Below are 5,881 nucleotides of genomic sequence, written 5' to 3' on the forward strand. Positions count from 1 at the left end.
CTCTGTCGCCCCACCGATATCCCTCGCGAGCGCCAAGCCACAGGCAGAAGCCAACAGCGCCGCGCACGCAGGCCGTGATGCCAAAGACACTGCTGCTGACAACGGACCTCCTGCTGCCTTATAGAAGACTAAGTCATTTTCATTGTAAATATAGAGTAGTTTTATTTCATGCACTTCCATTATGTTTCTAGCTTAATTAGGTCTACTCCTGTAACTTTGGATTATTTTTTTTAAGTACTATTAGGGGGGATCAAGCAATCAAAACTTTCTAGCAAGCAAGCAATTCTCTGTACTGGTGTCTCTCCCCCTCGACACCGCGTTGCTTTTCTGTAATAGCTTTCATTAATGCAATCAAGCTTTCTTTCATTCTGAATTCTCATTTCTGTTCTCTCAATTGCTCTTGATATTGATTTTCCCGTACGGCACTGACAATCTCGTCTAGCGTACGGAGGGGACCTCAGTTGGCGGACAGCAACTGTACTGACATCAGTTGCCTAGCCGTACGTCGCCCTTCCAAGGAATCTCAGGAAGGCGCCGCGTATCAGTAGATATGGGCTATCTTTCTTGTGTTCAGTCGACCAGCATCATGAGTGTTCAACAGTTGATATCACTCAGCCAGCGTTTTGGGTGTTCACTCAGGCCACCAACTAGATGTTTATCATCAGCCATTCTCCTCGTGAGCCAACTGTGCCCCTGCGTGTAATTATTATGCAATACTGCTCTCTTGCTCGCACAGCTCTAAATATCCTTTGATTTTTGTCTCTAAGTTGTTACTTATGACTCTCAAACAATAGATGAGTTCTTTATGATGTGTCGATAATTCTCCGGGAGGAATTGGGCAGGCACTTTGGATTGGTCTTGAGATAAAACTTTCCTTTCAACTCTCTCGAATTCGACAACTAACATAGTGCGTCTCTCGAATAAAAGGTGAAATTGATCTCCTTGTAATATGTGACTTTTAAGAATTCTCCTCTGGCAGTACTTCAGATTGACCATGAGGAGATTTTCTATACACATATAGTTAGTTCTGCTTGTCCTTTGTAGAGAGTTGTTTCTGATAGAAACTTGGCTCAGGTGAAGCAAAAACAATATAATGACAATCGACTTTGCTGGGGATCGAACCCAGAATCTCTGGTTTCGTAGACCAGCGCCTTATCCATTGGGCCACAGAGTCCTTGTTGAGCAGCTTATCAACTACTTAGTTAATTTCATTGTTAGTGAGATTTAGAGTATTTTTCAGTAATAATTACTGTACTTTTTATTTTGTCTGGAACAGTCGATCCTATCTTCATATGGGATCTAGACATAAATGATTGATACTAATATGCTGTTTTAACATCCCTGATAGCTCATAATTAACAGTTCAATTATGAATATAATGTTTTTTTTCATACAATGGCTGGGTTTGGGTGATATTCTCAGGCTGTGGAATATTCCTTTCTCCCCAACTTGTGGTCAAATGGAATTTGTCAATTAACAGTTCTAGTTTTACATGGACAAGTTTTGAGCTTGTCTGACCGGGATCTAGGATGTGTTTTGTAGGTTTGATGAACTTATTACTTGGACACGAACTCTATATATATATGCAAAATAATTAAAAATTATTTTGAGCTCACTGACTCTAAATCTTAAATTTGCCTTTGTATACAGGTTTAACAGGAATATGGAGGTTGTTTTGTATACATATGGCGGGGTGTCTGATTTTGACAGGCTATTTTATACACTATACGCTAATTTCTTTAATGTGCAGCTATCTCAACATGCATATTAATATGTGGGAATAGAGTGTTTCTTTCTGCTTTTCGCACTCTGTGTAAATAAATTCCTCAAGCTCCCTTTGCCCAAAATGTAGTTCGATATAGTACTATTTCTTTGCAGCCAAATGGTAATTCTTTATGATCGTGAAATATTATTATGCATTTTCCAAACCTTGGTAATAGATTATCATCTCCCATATAGACAATCTCACTCATTTGCTTGTAAGTTGCAAACCAATTCTTGTGTGGAAAGTAGCACCAGAATCAAGAACCCAAGAATTTTGCGCATGACTAGAACTCATAGCACAGACTTTCCCTACATCGTCACTGATGTTGGGCATATTTCTATATGTTTTGATATTACTTCACTCATGTTTTAACCGCTTTTTGGTGCTTTTTGGTGTTGAAAATGCCCAACATGCTTTAATTATTAGTTTTATGACTAATGGAGTTGTGTGTGATGATTTAGGGTGTTTGGAGTGCAAAAATATGAAGAAAAGGTGCTCTAACTAGAGGAGAAAAGGGTGGATGCGTCGCATCCAACCTTGGAAAGAAGGTTATTTGGTGCACCCTTAGCAGTGAAGTCGGCCCATAGCATCCCCATAGCCTCCGCACCTAGGCAAAGCTGAGATGGAGGAACAAAGGGTGGATGCGAGCATCCACCCTAGCATGCAAAGCTGAGAAATCCACCCTAGCATGCAAAGCTGAGAAGCGGAGGACGAGGTGGATGCGAAGCATCCACCCCAGCATCAATCCCTGAAGCTGATTCGGATTAGGAATGAGAGAACTTTGGCTCACGACTTTTGTACGCAATATATAGGCCAAAAATGCCCTTTTAGGTGATCTAACATACTTTAGAAGGGAATTCGACATAGGAAGAGCACAGAGCCGCCGTGGAGGCCGGGTCTCATCTTTCTTCCACCAAACTTTGTATTTTTTATGTTTCTTTGTATGATTTGTTGTTTTGCTACCATGTCTATGTGGAGCTAAACTTCACGTTCTAGGGTTGTGGTTCTTTCATGACTATTGTTATTCGGATATTAATTTTGATTTCTTAGTTTATCATATTGGTTTATTTATTTAATCCTGCACTTAATTATTTGATTGCTTGATCGCCAATTGAATACTATCTACGAATCTAGAATTGAACTCGAAAGTGGAAATTCTAGATTGCATATAGGATTGAGTAGAGAAAGTTCTTGAACCTGGGCATCGGGGAACAGATTCGCGGTTAGGATAGACATATACCTAATTGCCTTGCTTGGTTGATGTACAGGAAATATAAATGCGTTGTTGTTGATTCTAACTCCATAGACATATAGGCGTTAGGTTAGCTTGAATAGGCGAGTATGAACTCGACAGATTCTTACAAGAAATATTAACCCTGTCAACCAGTAAGCTAGATGAATTAGTTAGTCAATTCAATTGAAGAATACAATAGGATTGTTAGATAGCCCATGACCCTAGATCGTTTTCATTACATTGATAACATAAAAATCTGCTCTTCCTCTATTTAAAGTTCATTAGTTATTTTCTTTTTGGTTTAATTACTTTAGCATCACTACTTTTGGGTTTAATCTTTGTATAGATAATTAGGATAGTCTAATTTAGTTAATAGTTAATCACATGTCCTCGTGGGTTCGACATTCGACTTTTAGTCACTTTATTACTTAACGACCGCGTATACGTACGTGTGCGTTTTGGCCACAACAAGTTTTTGGCGTTGTTGCAAGTGTCAATAATACTTGCCGAATTATCTATTTTCTACTTCCCTCTTTTCTCCTTCAGCTTAGGACAATCTCTCTTGTAGTGACCTTGCTCCCCGCACTCATAACAGTGTTGCTTCTTTGTTCTAGATTTTGATCTGGCGGTTGACTTTTTCTTGTTGAAGTCCTTTTGTTGTGTTCTTCCTCTAATCACAAGACCCTCGCCCTCAATTCTGCTGTCTGGAAAGCTCTTTTTCAACTCTTTAGATTTTAGTGCATTACTAACATCTTCTAGTGAAATGTTGTCTTTGCCATATAGAAGCGTATCGGCTAAAGTATCATAAGACGGTGATAAAGAACGTAACACAATCAAGGCCTGATCCTCACTCTCATCCATATTCTTCAGGTCCATAATAATTGAATTAAACTCATCAATGTGAGTTTTAGCAGGTGTACCTTCATTCATACGGAGATTGTATAACCTCTTTTCAGGTAGAGGCAGTTTGTTAGCGATTTCATAGAATACAGATCTTAAAGATTCTTCATGCCTGATCACGCCCAACTATGTCTTATAAAAAGTACTAAGCAATCGTTGCAAATATAATTCGGTTTACAAGTCCGGAGTCGAATCACACAGAGAACTAAGGCTTAGCTACAGTTGTTCAATATCACCAAGAAGACAAGCTTGAACAATTCCAAACTAATAGATATTAAGGTTCTTGTGTTTAACTAATTAACTAACAAACTAAAATAGTAAATTAACAACTAAAAATACTAAGGGTTAGAGACAAGATTCAGGAGGTCTAGAGTTATGATTTCCCCTATTGTCGGAATCCTTCCGGCTACGTTTTCTATAAATTCGCCTAAGTGTTCTCTATCGATCATGAGCGCTCTGACTGTCATAACTCTCTCCCGAGTAATTATCACAATTTACTAGACATATTCTCCTAAATTACGCTAGCTGGCATTAAGTACAGCTCACTCGGATCGCACCCAAGGTTTCTTTATCCCTAACCCCGCCTTTAAACCCTTCGTATTGATCCCTCATATACGTTAGGAGTGATGTTGTTCAACAACTACCTAAATATGAACTCTCTCCCGAGTAATACATACTAAATAGGCACAGTTGATTGAGAGCTCTTCAACCAACCACAATAATAACGCAGTTGAACAAATAGAGGAAATACTACGGCAAAACTGTATTAACGTAACAGGAAAATCATCCTCCAATAGGTTCCATCAAAACCCTAGATAACAAATTAGCTATTCATAATAGTATGCATAACTACAATACTATAATTCATAACCAATAATGAAAATAGGAAGAAGGAAGTGAAAAACTCGTAGAAGAATTCTCCGCCTTGCTCCTAGTGTTTTCTTGCTTCCTTAGGTCAAATCCCCGATCTCCTTAGCCTCCTTAGGTCTAAATTATGTCAAAAGTATGTCCCCTCTCTCTCTCTCTCAAAATAGCGTTTTTACATGTATTTATACCAAATAGGGTCGCGCCCAGACGAAACACCTTTTCCTGCGCGAAATAGGACTCTGGCCCTGCAAATTTTGCACAGGCAAGCCGCATGGGGCAACGCGCCACGCTGTGTGCTTGTGGGTAAGTTCAGAGAGCTGATTCTGACAGGCTGCGGGAAATTTCCACAGGCATGCTGCACGCCGTGCCGCACCAAGCGCCGCGGTAGTGGGATTTCGCAAAAATGCAGAACAAGAAAGTTGTAACCCTTTCAAATAGCTTTCCAACTACATATTGTGGAGCCCAAACGGAGTTCTGAGCGAAAAGTTATGTTCATTTTACTAGACAATGTGCCTTATGCCCGCTTGATTCTCCATTTCGTTCTTAACTATCATCCGTTGATCCCCGAACACAATCCCGGCTTGATTCCTTGAACTTTTACTCAGATTTCAAAGCTCCAAATCACTTGAATTCATTCCATAATATCTAGAGAGCTCGGAATCACTCCTACAAGGCATAAAATATACAATTAGTGCAAAACACTAGCGATTAAAGCTCAAACTCAATTAAAGTACAGTAAATTAGAGTGCAATAAGCGACTAAAATACGCAATTATAGCCTATCATCAACACCCCACACTTAAACCGTTGCTCGTCCTCGAGCAATCAAACTACACTTTATATAGACACGGCCTTTTTAAATAATTCTCCTAACTCATCACACCAAGAATATTTAAAATAGACTAAGCACAAAAGCATAACATCTTCACAACTACCACGCATTATTCACAACATACTCACTTACTCTAACATAGAGGTCCACAATATTGCCTTTTCTTCATGAATCAAGTGCCCTCACACAACAAAAGAGAGTAGTTCCATACACCATAAAAGTTAAGAACAATTAGGAACTCAAGATAGAAAGAATTCACTCACTCTCAGAAATAACATTCATAT

At 39.2% G+C, this 5,881-nt stretch overlaps 1 non-coding gene across 1 annotated transcript; it reads right to left on the reverse strand.

Moving 5' to 3' along the window:
- Window positions 1-1,101: 1,101 nt before the first annotated feature.
- TRNAR-ACG lies at window positions 1,102-1,174 on the reverse strand. The gene has a single exon. It is a non-coding gene; the product is annotated as a tRNA-Arg (tRNA).
- Between the last annotated feature and the right edge of the window lie 4,707 nt (window positions 1,175-5,881).

Source organism: Nicotiana attenuata, unplaced genomic scaffold, assembly GCF_001879085.1.
Source record: "Nicotiana attenuata strain UT unplaced genomic scaffold, NIATTr2, whole genome shotgun sequence".
Lineage (NCBI taxonomy): Eukaryota > Viridiplantae > Streptophyta > Magnoliopsida > Solanales > Solanaceae > Nicotiana > Nicotiana attenuata.